This window comes from Psammomys obesus, unplaced genomic scaffold, assembly GCF_907164565.1.
Source record: "Psammomys obesus unplaced genomic scaffold, mPsaObe1.curated_primary_1811, whole genome shotgun sequence".
Lineage (NCBI taxonomy): Eukaryota > Metazoa > Chordata > Mammalia > Rodentia > Muridae > Psammomys > Psammomys obesus.
In genome coordinates this window covers 8,110,294-8,126,004 of record NW_026596039.1, presented here as the reverse complement: position 1 = coordinate 8,126,004, position 15,711 = coordinate 8,110,294, and positions in this window count along the sequence as shown.

The following is a 15,711-nucleotide window of genomic DNA, read 5'->3' as shown; positions in this document are numbered from 1 at the left end:
TAGCACTCCCAGCTGGCTTAGCTTCACTGCCTATTGTTGTGATAAAGCACCCTGACAGAATTTGACTCACAATTCCAGCTCACAGTCCATCACCCTGGGGAAGTGAAGGTGTCATGAACTTAAGGCTGAGAGGCACATTAGAGTCCACATCCAGAGCAGAAAGCAAGGCATGCGGGCCGGTGCTCAGCTCGGTGTCTGGAATCCCGCAACCCAGGATCCCCAGCACAGAGGATGTCGCCACCTACGGTGGACAGAGCCTCCCACTAATCAAAACACTTTCAGACAGACAGGTCAAACTAATCTAGGCAATCTCTCACTGAGACCCCCTTCTAAGTAATTGTGGAGTGTGTCAAGTTGGCGAACCGTCCTATCCGCTAACTGGTATCTTCATGAAAAGCAGAAGTCTGGGCCCCAAGACAAGCTCTGAGGGAGGACAATGTGAAATAGAGCAAGAGACACCGTGCACAGCCAAGAAGAAAGGTGTTACAGCCAAGGGACGGTGGGGCCCGTCGGCACTGTGATGGTCTGAATGGCCCCCATCGTCTCACATCGTCGAATGCTTGTCCGGTAGGGAGCAGCACTGCTTGGCAGGGATGAGGAGGTGTGGCCTTGTTGGGGGAAGCGTGGGGGATGGGCTTCGGGGTTTCACATGCTCAAGCCAGACCCAGTGCAGCACTTTTCCTGCTGCCTTCAGATCCGGATGTAGAACTCTCAGCTAGCACATCTGCCCGCACGCCGCCATGCTCCCGGCACCGCCGTGACGATGGACGAAACCTCTGAAACCGTAAGCATGCCCCAATTAAATGCTTTCTTGGATAAGAGTTGCGGTGGTCTTGGTGTCGCTTCGCAGCAATAGAACACTGACTAAGACAGACACCCAGTGCTGGGAGACAGTGTCGCCTGTGCACAGCCACGGGTTTGGGGTGCTCTATTGCAGCAGCCCTATTGGCCAATGCACGTGCTCTATAAGGCTCTGGGGAAAAAAAAAAACTGCTCAGGAAAAGCTTAGTTTCAAGGTCCTCCAAAGCTGCTCTATTGATGTTGTATCACTGATCCTCAGATCAAAGGCCTTCTCGGACCCACCAGATACTACTTGTCCTCTCTGACAGATGAGGAAACTGAGGCTCAGAGATGCAGGACGCTTACTAAAATGCCCACCAAGTTATTCATAGATCCAAGCCTGAAACCAGAGCCTCCCACCCTAACGAGCCAAGGGGATCCTACAGTCAAGTCAAACCATTCTTCTCGAATGTATGCAGGGGACCTCATCATCTCTCCTCCCTCCCTTCTTCCCCAGGGAAAAGCTCAGACCAAGATCCCCGTATTAATTACTTCTCTCACTGCTGTGATAAAATGCCAGACAAACGCAGCCTAAGGAAGGGGTCTTTGGATACAGTCACCACAACAGGGAGCCACTGTCCTGATACAGCTCTAAGTTGTGCCCATGACAGCTCAAACTGTACCCTCAGCCACGAAGCAGAGAGCTGAAAGGAGTCAGCTCTCTCCCCTTTTTATCAGTCTGGGACCCAGGTTTTCCCTCCTCGGTTAAACCTCTGGAAGCACTGCCCTAACCCTCACCCCAGACACAGCCCAGAGGTGCTTCTCCTGGAAGAGTCTATATCCAGACAACGAAGATTGGCCAGGAACAGCGATAGCACCAGGCAGCTTTCCGGCAGCCCCATAGCTGGGCCCCAGGTCCTGACCAAGTGAAGCCCGCTCTGGGGGTGGAGCTGGGCTCTGGCCAGTTCAGCAGCGACTCCAGTAGTGCTAATGTATAGCTGTCAGGGAGGATCGTGAACTAGAAGGTTCCACGGTGGCTCTGTGACAGGCTGGCTTGTGGTGCCGGCATCTCCTGAGGAGTTTAGCTGAGGAAAGTCAAGGTGCCCACATCCCCTGCCATGGGGCACACGCCCAGCAGACAATCCCTCCTCAGAAATGAGAAGAGTAAATGCACGGGCAAACTGGCATTTGCTCACTCTGTACAAAGTCCTAGGACATGCCAAAGCTGTATTTCTTCAGTTCCTTCAGTGGTGGGCGAGAGATCTTTCAAATGTCCATGCAAAGAGAAAAATAGTGTTTGGTTCTCAGTTTGGCCCTCACTCTTCCATCATGATACAGTGTGCTTGCTAAACCAGGCACAATGGCGCACGCCTGTAATCCCAGCACTTGGGAGGCAGAGGCAGACAGATCTCTGTGAGTTCGAGGCCAGCCTGGTCTACAAAGCGAGTCTAAGATAGGCAAGGCTACACAGAGAAAACATTTTTCAGAAAAACAAAAAACAAAACAAACACAAACACACACACACACACACACTAGGTTAAAGTGTTTCCTCTGAAAACCTGACAACCTGAGTTGGAGCCCCAGAAACCACTGTAGGAGGAGCAAATTAACTCTAAAAGTCCTCCTCTGACCTCTGTACAGGAGTGTGCGGGCATGCACACACATACAATTAATGAAATAATAATAAATTTTAAGGAGTTACACAGAACACTGAACAATCATTACAGCATTCATCCATCCAGCGGCTATGGGATGTGTATTATAATCCACACTTTACAGATGAGACAACTGAGGCTCAGAGGCCCAGCAATTAAGCAGAGGAGCTGAGGTGCCAAGCGGTCCCTCTGTCCCCGAGCCTAGGATTCTGACCACCAACTCATCATCTACAAAGCCTTTTCCTCCCTCCCTCCCACAACACATCCCAACCACAGCTTTCCCTCCCTCCGCTTCTCCCAACCCCATCCCTCCCTCCCCTCTCTCCTCCGGAAAAGAACAGGCCTCTCAGGGATATCCCTGTGTATAACAAGATACACTACCACTAGGCACAAACCCACATATCAGGACTGGGTGAGGCCATCAGTATAAGGAAAAGAGTCCAAAGAGTGGGCGAAAGAGTCAGAGACACCCCCACTCCCACTGTTAGGGGTCCCACAGAAACACCAGGCCACACGCCACGGCAGAGAGGACCTAGCAGAGACCCGCGCAGGCTCCCTGAGCATTCGTTCAGGCTCTGTACGAGCCCCGCTTAGTCGATTCTGTGGGCCGTGCTCTCCCGGTGCCCTCAACCCCTCTCCCATGATTCTTCCTCCCCCCTCTCCTGCAGGGTTCCCTGAGCTGCAAGGGAAGGGACCTAGAGGAGAGCTGCAATCTGGGCTCTGGGCTCTCTCTTCATCTGCATCTGCCCCTCCAGGCAGTGTCAGGCATGGGCTCCCTCTCATAGCCTGGACCTCAGATTAGACCAGTCATTGGCTGGCCACTCTACAAAGTCTTTTAACCTTTGAAAGTCTCACTCATTTTTTTTTAAATGACAGTAAAATAAGTGTTATATGTCGTAAATGAGCAAATGAAATGCCCTCCCACACTTACCATGGGTTTAAATTTGTTCTAAAGATTTTTCTTCCTTTACTTGGAATTGAAGAATTCTGGCAGTAACAGACCCCAAATTAAAGAGGGACCGGAAACATGCCAGAGCAAAGAAACAACCTGCACACCAATTCAGATACCCTTACCTCCCTGTCTCCCTCCTCTGCCGCCTAGAAAGAGAAACACAGGCCTAGGCTGCCCTCTAGTGGCTATGATGATAATTACAGCCAACACCTCCACACCCAGCCACATAGGGCCTCTGTGGATGGCAACCTTCTAAGGGTACGCCGGACGTTGGAGCACAAGGCCCTGAGACTCTGAGGCTCTGCCCAGGGGTTGGACTGTCAGAATCAGGTCTCTGGGATGTATAGCTCAGTTGGTACTGATTACACATCATGGATAAAGTCCTGGGTTTGATCCCCGGCATCAGATGAAAACCTGTAATTCTAGCACCGGGGAGGTAGAGGCTGGAAGGTCAGAAGTTCAAGATTATCTTCAGCTGCATAAGAGTTAGAGGCCAGCCTGGGCTACATGATCCTCTGTATACAGGAGTGGGGTCACATTTGCCCTCATTAAGACCCTGTCTGCTCCCGGGCTGCTTCCTTGCACATAAGGAACTGGCTGTCAGTACCAGCACAGAATAAGGGACTTCCATGGAATGTCAGATCTGGAGGAAGCCATCCACCAGCAGACACCAGACAGCACAGAAACCCTGTGGGGCCGTTAGGCGACAGGTCTGTCTTTTATCCTGGGTGGCAGAAGTCATGCAAGCTTGGAAGCCTGGTGGCTCCTCGCGGTTCCATCCCGTCTGAGGGTCGGGGCAGTATGGAATCATGGGCACCCCCTCGGCAGTGACAGCAGCTCAGAAGCCAGCTGAGCCCGTGTGGCCCTTCCCCTTTCCCCCTTCCCCTCTCCATCCCAACACCCCCTCCCCCTCAAGGCCAGAGTGCATTAGCAGCCTGCAGGCTGTCAGGAGCAGTTCCAGATGCCCCATTTATATTCCTAAGTAGAGGACTTGTTAATACGGAGCCTGCCTCCGGGGAAACGGGAATGTGCTGGGTAGATGACAAATCACGGCCCAACGGCCAGGCTGAGAGCACTAAGACTCACTTACATCTCATTCATCAGCCTTCACTGGCCAGCGAGCCTCCACTACCACAGAGCTAAGGGCTGGCCTCCAGGAGCCCCTTCCGCTCTGAGAAACTCAGCCACTGATGGCAGGTGGCAAGGTGACCTCTCCTGCCAGCAGGTCACTAAAAGGCTCATGCGACGAATAACAAATGACCCGTCCAGCCCCACAAAGCAGACGAGAGTGAGTCCCAAACCAGACCTCATTCCTTGGGACCCAACTCCAGCCCCTGTCTCAGATGAAGGGATCAAAGGCTGGAACATCCCCAGTTCATTCGGGCGATGCCTAGCCTCCACGTGGAAAGGGTCTCTCAGCCACTGGACCATGACAGTGGCAAGACACCCTGCTGCCCTGCCCACATGCTTAAGCTTGCCCACACCACACACAGCACAGCCCACATGCAGGGCAGGGCCTAGGCCGTGCTGGCTGAACCCTACTACTTCCTCCTGTGGCTGGAGCCTGGTCCCAAGCAGAGCAAGTGTGGAGTTTGAGTAATGGCGGGCACAGATCCACCCGAATCCTGATAAGGGAGAATAATAACTTGTCAAAGATATATATGATATGTGTTTGGTTTCCCGGCGGAATATCTATGGGGCTAATTCATCAAGCCAGCGGGCTGGCTGGAGACCCAGGGAGGGAAGCAAGATGGAAGAAGCACATGATGCCTACTGTCCCAGTGGAAGGATGGGGACCAGTGTGGCCTGCCAGGGTCACTGGCAGCTCACCAAGGTCCCTAGCAAGCCCTGAAACTAACCTTGTCCTGGGGTTCCCCTGGTGGCAGTCTCAGAGAGTGACCGCTCCTGGAAGGGACTTCTGTCTCCTCCCTCTGCCTTGGCACTATATCCTGTACACTCTCTCACAAAGAGAGAGCTCTCCCAGGCCTAAGCAAGCCAAGAAAAGACAGCATGACAGGAGGGTCTATCCCTCTGAGGGCCAGGTTATCCCAAGAATGCTAAAGAAAAGAAAAAAGAAAGATAACTTTAAAATAATAATAATAATAGTTAGTAATAGCAATAAAGGAGAACCCATCCATCCATCCATCTTTCTGGAAGCACTCAGAGAGGACTCCATCTGACCCGCAGGAGGTGGGGGAGGGGAGACACACAGGGGTAGGCCTCTCCTCTGTCTGCTCCTTAATGATTCCTGATAGACAGCTTCCCCAACCCTGTCTCTGCCTCCTTCTCCTCTTGTCACAGTAATAAAAATAACTGAACAGATGCATGTCATTACAGCACCCCCACACACTCATCTCCCTGTCCCTCAGCACCCAGAGCCAGGGACCAGCCTCCAGGCAAGAATGCCCACACTCCACACCTCAGAGGGAACTGCCCCGGGAGCTCTGGCCCTCCTCTCAGCCCTGCCCAGCCCCCGGCTCCCATGCACCTAACCACCTAGTCTGTTTCTTACATTTACCCCAAAGCTCCAGACTGACCATCACCATTCCTTCCACACAGGGTAAAGCCCCCATCAGGCAGCAGACCTGATCTTGGCAGCATGTCCACACCGGAAAGCAGAGATGAGGGAGCCATCATGGGGCTGATGTTACGGTGCAGGCAGGCACTTCCACAACTGCCATCTGTGGCTCTCCCTGTCCCTACCTCCCTGAGGCCCAGCAACTGAAGAGTTAACTCCTGACACAGTTCAGGAGGCCTCTAGGACCCTGCCCAGCTAGGTTTCCATCCCATTAGGCAGAGCTGGCACCATTCTGTTATTAAATATTTTGACTCTCACCCCAGTCGCACATCTGTAAGCCCATCCTGTGGGAATTCCATGAGTATTGCTCTGTGAGAAATTCTGTTGGTTCCCTGCCTCCCTCGCTCCCTTCCCCAGCCTACCTTTGTTTCATTCTTTTCTTTTCTTCCTTCTCTTCTTCCTTCTTTCTCTCCCTCTTGCCTTCCTCTTTCTATTCTCTCTTTCTCTCCTCTCTTCCTTCTTTTCTTCCTTCCCTCCATTTTTTTTCTCTTCCATCTTTTCTCTCCTCTTCTTTTCTTTCTCTTTGAGGCCTCAGGTCTCCCTCATAACACACCATCCTTCCCCTGCCCTGGATCTAGACAGAGATCTGAGAGACACTTGGCAAGTGCTCACGCCCTGGCAGAAGCTGACAACTCCTGTACCCCAAGGGCTCGGAGACATGGAGGCCTGACCTCAGGGTACCAGCCTGCCCCTCCACACCTCCACTGTTCCCTAGCGGCTACTATCAGGTACGCACAGACCAAACGGTAGATCTGGAGCTGAAGGGTGCTGGCCTGCCTCCCTTCAGGGTGTGAAGAAGGGGAGAGGAAAGGGGGGGGGCTGCACCCCTACCAGGGCAGCCTGGAGCTGGAAGCAATTAACTTGGCTTTTTCAAACAAGGGCAGAGGAAGCAGGAGGCATGGGACTGAGTCAGCACATTGGAGAGGCAGGCGCCAGGCGGCTGGCTCAGCTCGTTAGCAGGACGGGCTGAGCCAACGAGATACAAGGTCAGAGAGAAGGGGATGAGAGCCCCCAGACACAGATGAGGTAGGGATTGAGTCAGAGAAATGGCTTCAGAATCCTCCCTCTCCCCCTTCCTAGAGACTCCAGAGGGCCACTGCCTAAGACCGGGACTCAACCTACTTCTCCCTAAACAGAGGCATCCACAGACCAGCATCGGGCTCACTTCATGTCTATGCATCAGGCTCACTTCGCTGCCAAGTGTTGGCCTCTCAGGAAGCTGTGCCCAAGGTCCAGGACTTTGGAGTGCTGAGAGTCTCCGAAGGGTGAGCGGCCTGTTCTAGTGCCTACGTTTAAAATAAGGTATGTAGAGCTGGGAATGTAGCTCTTTTGGTAGAGAGCTCACCTAGCATGCCAAAACCCCTCGTTCAATTCCAGCACCCCATAAACAGGCGTAATGGCACACAGCCATAATCCTGGCACTTCAAAGGTGCGAAAGGATCAGAAGTTTAAGATCATCCTCAGCTATGTAGTGAGTTTGAGGTCAGCCTAGGCTACTTGAGACCATAATCCAAAATAGTAAAATACACCCTGATGCTTTCCAGAATAATAAGTAAATAAATAAATAAAACAAGCTACTGAACTTGGCTGAGTCCCTTGTCGGGTGCTGGAAGCCATGTCCACATCACCTATGATCTTCACATCAGCCCAGAAGGGACAGGGGCTAGGTGGCTGGTGTGCAATGCAACACATTCACATTCATTCACTAGGAAACACCGGAGCTGGGAGCTAACTGTCTCCATTCCTATGTTCTTCCCAATTCAGCGCTCCAGAGATGGGAGAAAACGGTGCTGGAAGGAGAGGAGCTGGCAAGGTCCAAAGCCCAGGAGTAAGAAAAACAGAGAGCGGGCCTACAACTCTGCCACCTTTCAGTCGGACAGGAAGCTGGCATGCCCCAGCACCTCCACACAGGGCCCCTGCTATAGGTCACTGGCCCCGCCTGGTGGGCACTCCACAGCTGGGCTGCCTGAGCAGCCCAAGACAGAGGCCACCTTGTAGACAAGAACAAGAATTTACCAACAAAGCATCCTGGCTGCTCATCACCATTGACAGTTCCACTGGTGGTGAAGAGAAGGCTGTGTGGAGTTCCTTCTGGCCCTAAAGTTATTGTTCCCCCTAAGGAGGCTTAGAACAAGAGCTACAGGCTGTGGAGAAGGTTGGTAGAAGTCAAGAACTGGGGAGGGGGGTGGGGGGAATCAAATTAGCCAAGCCATGGCCACGCTGCCCATGACACATACCAGCTCTCAGACAATAAAAGCTGCTGAGGAATGACAGAGACCAGCCTAGGGGCTGCTGAGTCCCAGGACAGAGTTTCCACCTCTTTCCAGGATTTCCAGCTCAGTCGTCATGGGGACACCCTGATGGTGTCACTGCCTCAGTCCCATGATGCCATCTATCCCATTCTCCCCATCTTTTCCCAATGTCAGTGTGGTGTACTTCTCCCTTTTCTCATTAGTCTGCCCAAGTAAGGTTAGAAAATTCTGAAGGTGGATTTTATTTTTAATTAAGAGAGAGAGAGTGAGCAAATAACTTACAGATCATGCAAGGGGCAGGTATCCCAGACATGACTGTTTAATGATATAATTAGTGCACACTAGATTCCCCTAGAGTGATGTCCTTGGGGACAGAGCTTTGGACGTTTTGTCCCCTGCTTTACCTTTGGTGGCTAGAATAGTGCCCAGCACGTGGATCTTTGTGATGAAGGGACAAACAGGTCAGAGGAATGTCCTGTCTGGTGGCACGCCAAAGCCCTTCTCTCACTCTTGCAATCCCACACATGGCGGACACCTCAGACCACCTCAGACTTCCTGCTGTCCCTGCTCAGCATGCCTTACACAGAAGCCTTCCCGTCAATCCCCTTCTGATCCAAGACCCCTTCTAGCCCCTCGGCTCCACTACCTTCCCACCATCCGGCCTTACCACACCAGGACTTGCTCCCATGGCAGCAGACACCTGGCACCTGACAACCCACTGCCTGGATGGCTTCATTCAGTCTCCATGATGCTGTACACAGGTGCCTAGACCCTGTTTCCCAAACCCACACTCCCTGCCACCACAGGGGACAGTAAGCTTTAATGCCCACAGGTTACTTACCTGCATCCGAGGTTCTGCCTGGGCCCTCCCACCTCTTCTTGATTCTATGCAAGGCTGTTGAGAAACTCTCTCCTGTTCAGTTTCCTTGGCCCATCTCAGGCAGCCTTCAGTTCCCAGCTTGCTAACAGAGTTGACCTGCCCAATAGGTCCTGCACTCCCAGAATAACTAAACACGGGCTTCCTCAATCCGTAGGAGTCTCTCAGATGAGTAATGGCTCAGGAGTCTCCCAGAGAGAAGGTTTTCGGGAACGTGAATGCTACACTCCTGTGAAATCAAAACCACTTTATACCCTTCAGCGGTGAGACAAACCATCCCTCCAAGCAGAGAAGAATGGTTTCCTAACAATAGCGCCCAGCGAGTGAGGGCCAGAGTTGAGCTCTGTATGGAAGGAGCAAGAGATTAACCTGGGGTTCCTGTGGCTCCTGCTCCACCACCCCACACACATACTGTAGAGCACTGGGCCTCAACCTTTCTAATGCTGTGACCCTCAAACACAGTTTCTCATGTTGTCATGAGCCCCCCCATCACAAAATTATTTTCACTGCTGCTGTTAACTATTATCTTGCTATTGTTGTGAATCATAATATACATACCTCACGTGCAGGATATCTGATATGCAACAAGGGATCCCAACCCACAACTTATGGAGGATACCAGACCTTCCAGAAGTGGCTAGAGACTCAGCCCACCTGCTAAGGGATGGCTATGTCCACAGCGTTTGGGTCCTGTTCTAGTTTGCTGTCTGTTACTAAGATAAAACACTGATCCAGAGCAACTTGTGGGAGCAAAGATTTTAGTACTGCTATGGCTTACAGTCCATCATGAGGGGATGCTAAGGCAGGAACCAAGAGGCAGAAACTGAAGCGCACAGAGGAGCCCTGCTTACTACTTTATCCTGTCTAGCAAGCTCAGGTACTTTTCTTACACAGCCCATGCCTTGCTGCCTAGGGAAGACACTGTTCACAATAGACTGGGCCTTTCTACATCAATTATCGATTTAAAATGGTCCTCTCCACATGCCCACAGGCCAATCTAAAAGAAATCAATGCTTCAGTCCAGGTTCCTTTTTCCCAAGTGAGTGCTGAGTTGACAAAACTAGTCAGAATGGGTCGCAAGTCCATTATCATGAACAGTTAGGTTGGTGTGAGTACAGACCAGGGTGAGGTCAGGCCTGATGACAGTGGCATTGTATCAGAGCCCAGGGGACCCTGGCCAGGGCTGTCTTGACACCAACCAAAACTTCAAGAGAGTGTTGCTTCCAAATAGTCCCCACGCTGGCTTCTTCGGGGTTCATCTGCTGGATCTGTGAGAGGTATAGCTGAGGGCAAGAGCATGTTCATCCTAAGATGGACTCCTTTCTCCATGGCCTCCCAGTCCAGAAGCTGGGCATCCTAGACTGTCAAAACCAAGGTCTGATCTCTGAAAGCCAAGTTGTCACCTGCTCCCAGGACAGGGAATTGACAATGACACCTGGAACCTTCCTGTTCCCTCCTTCCATGCCATCTCCCCAGCTGAGTCAAATGTCTTCCTAGGGAGAATGTCTTGTTTGGGCATTGAAGGGGGAGTCTCAGCTTCTCTTTTTCTACCGAGAAAGCAGGTAGGCTAACTGTTGATCTTCACCTTGGCCCCCAGCAGCAGCAGTCATTCCCTAGGGAGAACCCACCAGCCAAGCCTACCAGCAAGGCAGGTAGATGAGCTTCAGTTCTTCACACTCCCTCTTCTCCCCCAGATTTAATCACCCAGTCTCCTCCCCAGCTCTATAGCAGATCACCTGCTGCAGCCTCTCCTCACTCTCTGCCTCTGTTTCCCGGAAACTAAGCCAATCCTGCTTCCCTGCCTCCTGCAGACCTCCTCAGCATTACCACCACCACCCCAGCCTACTCCCATTCCCAAGTGTCAGCTCCCAATACCTAGAAACACATTTTACCAGAATCTCCATCTGGCCACACTTAGTAGAATCCCAGAACCATTCCCTACCAGGCGATGTGCAGCTACCACACACTCCTAAGAATGGGAGAGGGCAACCAAAGTCAAGGAACAAAACACTCACCCAGCGAAGACAAGACCAGATGTCAGCATCTAGAATTACAATCTTTACAAATCCAGATGCTTCTATACAAATCCACTGTAAAAACACAATCAACAACAGCCGGGATATGTCTCCACTGGAACCCAGAAACCCTACCAAGGTGGTCCCTGAGAATTGCAACACAGCTGAAGAACAAGACAAAGACCTTAAAAGAGGCTTTATGACTATGATAAAGTTCCTTAAGGAAGAAATTAATAAATCCCTAAGAAAAATGCAAACAGTGTAAAGAAGTTAATGAAAGTTCAAGACCTGAAAGTGGAAATAGAATTTAAAAAAAAAAAAAAAAAAAAAACTGAGGGAAATCTGGGATTGAAAAAATTTCAGGAATTTGAACAGAAGCCTCAGAGGCAAGCCTCACCCACTGAATACAAGAGATGGAAGACAGAATATCAGGCCTTGAAGACACAAAGACACAATAGAAGAAATGGATACCAAGTCAAAGAAAATGTTAAATCGAAAGAAAGAAAGAAAAGAAAGAAAGAAAGAAAGAAAGAAGAAAGAAAGAAAGAAAGAAAGAAAGAAAGAAAGAAAGAAAGAAAGAAAGAAAGAAAGAAAGAAAGAAGAAAGAATGAATCCTGGCACAACATATCCTGGAAATCTGGGACACTATAAAAGACCAAATCTAAGAATGATAAGAATAAAGGAGAGAGAAGAAACCTAGGTCAAAGTTACATAAAATGTTTTCAACAAAATCATAGAAAAAAATCCTAACTAAATAAAGAGATGCCTAGCAAGAAACATACAGAACACCAAATAGACTGGACCAGAAAAGAAATTTCCCTAGGCACATAATAATCAAAACACTAAAGGCACAGAACAAAGAAAGAATATTAAAATCTGCAAGGGAAAAAGAACAAGTAGCATTTAAAGGCAGATATATATTAGAGTAATACCACCTGACTTCTCAAATGGAGTCTCAAAGGGCCTGAATGGATGTGTTACAGATGCTAAGAGATCATAGATGTCAGCTCAGACTACTATACCCAACAAAACTTTCTATCCCAATAGATGGAGAAAATAAGACATTCCGTGAGAAAACCAAATTTAAGCAATATCTACAAATCCTGCCCTACAGAGGCACTAGAGGGAAAATGTCAACCTAAAGAAGTTAACCACATCAAAAAACCCACAAGGAATAAATAATCCCAGACCAGCAGATCAAAAGAGGTGAAACACACACACACATACCGCAAAAACAACAGAGTAACAGGAATCAATAAATACTGCTCATTGATAACTCTCAACATTAGCGGTCTCAAGTCCCCAATAAAAAGACACAGACTAACAGAATAGATGCAAAAGCAGGATACACCCTTCTGTTGCATCCAAGAAACATTCCTTAACATCAAGGATAGACATCACCTCAGGATTAAAGGATGGAAAAAGACATCCCAAACAAACAGACCTAACAAGCAAGCTGGTGTAGCCATTTTAATGTCTGACAAAATAGACTTCAAACCAAAACTAATCAGAAGAGACAGGAAAAGCTCATCAAAAGAAAAATCCACCAAGAGGATATTATAATTCAAAACATCTACCCACCAAACACAAGAGCACCCAAGTTCATAAAAGATACACTACTACAGCTTAATTCACACACTGACCCCCACACACCACTCACCATACAGAGGTCGTCCAGACAAAAAACTAAACAGAGAAGTACTGACACTATAAACCAAATGAACCTAACAGATATTTACAGCACATCCAAACACAAAAGAACGTAATTTCTTCTTAGCGCTTCATGGAACATTCTCCAAATTTGACCATATACCTGGACACAAAGCAAGTCTCAACGAATACAAGAAAACTGAAATTACCACCTGTATCCTGTCTGATCATCACAGATTAAAGCTGGATATAAAAAACAGAAGCTTTACAAACTCCTGGAAACTGAATGATTGACTATTAAATGAAAAATCGGTCAAGGCATAAATTAAGAAAGAAATTAAAGACTTTCTATAATTGAATGAAAATTAATAATACACAGCATAACCAAACTTACGGGACACGATGGAAGCAGTTCTAAGAAGGAGGTTCATAGCACTAAGTGTCTACCATTTTAAAAAGTTGAAGAAATCTCATACTAAAAATTTAACAGCATACTTGAAAGCTCTAGAACAACAACAACAAAAAAGTCACATCTAAAAGGAGTAGACATCAAGAAATAATCAAACTCAATTCAATAAAATAGAAACAAACAAAAAATACAAAGAATCAATTAAACAAAGAGTTGATTTTTTGCAAAAGTCAGTAAGATTGACAAACCCTTATTCACATTAACTAAAAAGCAGAGAGGGAAGATCCAAGTTAACAAAATTAAAGATGAAAAGGGGGACATAACAACAGACACTGAGGAAATCAAGGGAATCATAGAGACGTACTTTTAAAACCTGTGCTCCACCAAATTGGAAACTCTAAAAGAAATGGATAATTTTCTCAATGCATACAACTTGCTAAAGTTAAATCAAGATCAGATAAGAATTTAAACAAACCTACTTAAAACCCTAGTGAGATAGGCATAGTCATTAGAAGTCTCCCAACCAAAAGAAAACTCAGGGCCAGATGGTTTTAGTGAAGAATTCTACCAGACTTTCTTTTTGGGTTTTTTGGTTTTGTTGTTGTTGTTGTTTGAGACAGGGTTTCTCTGTGCATTCCTGCATGTCCTGGAACTCACTGAGACCAAGCTGGCCTCAAAGAACTACCTGCCTCTGCCTTCCAAGTGCTGGGAGGAAAGGCATGCACCACCACTTCCTGGCTCCACCAGACTTTCAAAAAAGAGTTAATGCCACAAAAGAGAAACAAAAGGAATATTTTCCAATTCATTTTACTAGGCTACAGTTACCCTGATACCCAAACCACATAAAGACCCAACAAAGAAAGAGAATTACAGGGCAATTTCTTTTATGAAAATAGATGCATGTTTTCTCGAGCAAATACTTACAAACAAAATCCAGGGACACGTCTAAAGCATCATCCACCATTATCAAGTAGTCTTCATCCCAGAGATGCAGCAATGATTCAAGATATGTAAATCAATAAATGTAATCCACTGTATAAACAAACTGAAAGGAAAACACACGCACACGCACGCGCACACGTGCACACACACACACACACACACACACACACACACACGGTCATCTCATTAGATGCAGAAAAGACCTTTAACAAAACTCAGCACCTCTTCATCATGATAAAAGTCCTGGAGAGATTAGGGATACAAGGGACATACATAAACATAATAAAAGTAGTTTACAGCAAGCCTATAGCCAGCATCAACTTAAATGGAAAAAAACTCAAAGTAATTCTACTAAAATCAGGAACAAGACCAGGTTGTCCACTCTCTCCCTCCATACCTAGTTAGTATAGTACTTGAAGTCTTAGATCAATAAGACAAGTGAAGGAGATCAAGGGGATACAAATTGGAAAGGAAGAAGTCAAAGTACCTTTATTTGCAAATGAAATGATAGTATACATAAGTGACTCTAAAATTTTCATCAGGAACCTCCTACAACTGGTAAATACTCTCAGCAGAGTATCTAGATACAAAATTAAATAAATAGATAGATAGATAGATAGATAGATAGATAGATAGATAGATAGATAAATAGATAAATAAATAAATAAAAACAAAAAACAGTAGTCCTCTTACATATTTCTGAGAGAGAAATTAGGGAAACAACACCTTTACCAAATAGCGTCAAATAATATAAAATATCCTGGGGTAACACTAACCCAGCAAGTGAAAGACTTGTCTGATAAAACTTTAAGATGTTGAAGGAAGAAATTAAGGAAGATATCAGAAGATAGAAAGATCTCCTAAGTTTATGGATCAGTAAGATTAATATAGTAAAATTGATCATCCTACCAAAAAGCAATCTACAGATTAAATGCAACCTTTATTAAAATTCTAACACAGTTCTTCACAGACCTTGAAACATTTTTCAGCTTCATATAGAAACACACACACAAAAACCCTCCGGGTAGCTAAAATAATTCTGAATAATAAAATAACAGCTGGGGATATCACTATCCTTGACCCCAAATTGCACTACAGAACTGTAGTAATAAAAACAGCATGATATTGGCACAAAAACAGACAAGTTGACCAATGAAATATAATGGAAAACCCAGACATAAATCTACATACTTATGGACACCTGATTTTTTTTTTTATAAAGAAGCCAGAAATACACACTGGGGGGCGGAATTAAAAAAAATAAAATAAAAAGACAGCATCTTCAACAAATTGTGCTGGCACACTGAGCTGCTGCATATAGAAGAATCCAAATAGATCTATATTTACCACCCTTCACGAAAATTAACTCCAAATGGATCAAAGACCTCAACATGAGACCAGATACACTGAACTTGCTAAAAAAGAAAGTGTGGAATAGCCTTGAACGCATTGGCACAGAAGACAGCTTTCTAAACAGAACACCATTAGCATAGACACTAAGATCAACAATTAATAAACAGGACCTCACGAAACTGAAAAGCTTCTATAAGGCAAAGGACACCACCAGTAAGACAAAGCATCAGCCTACAGAATGAGAAAAG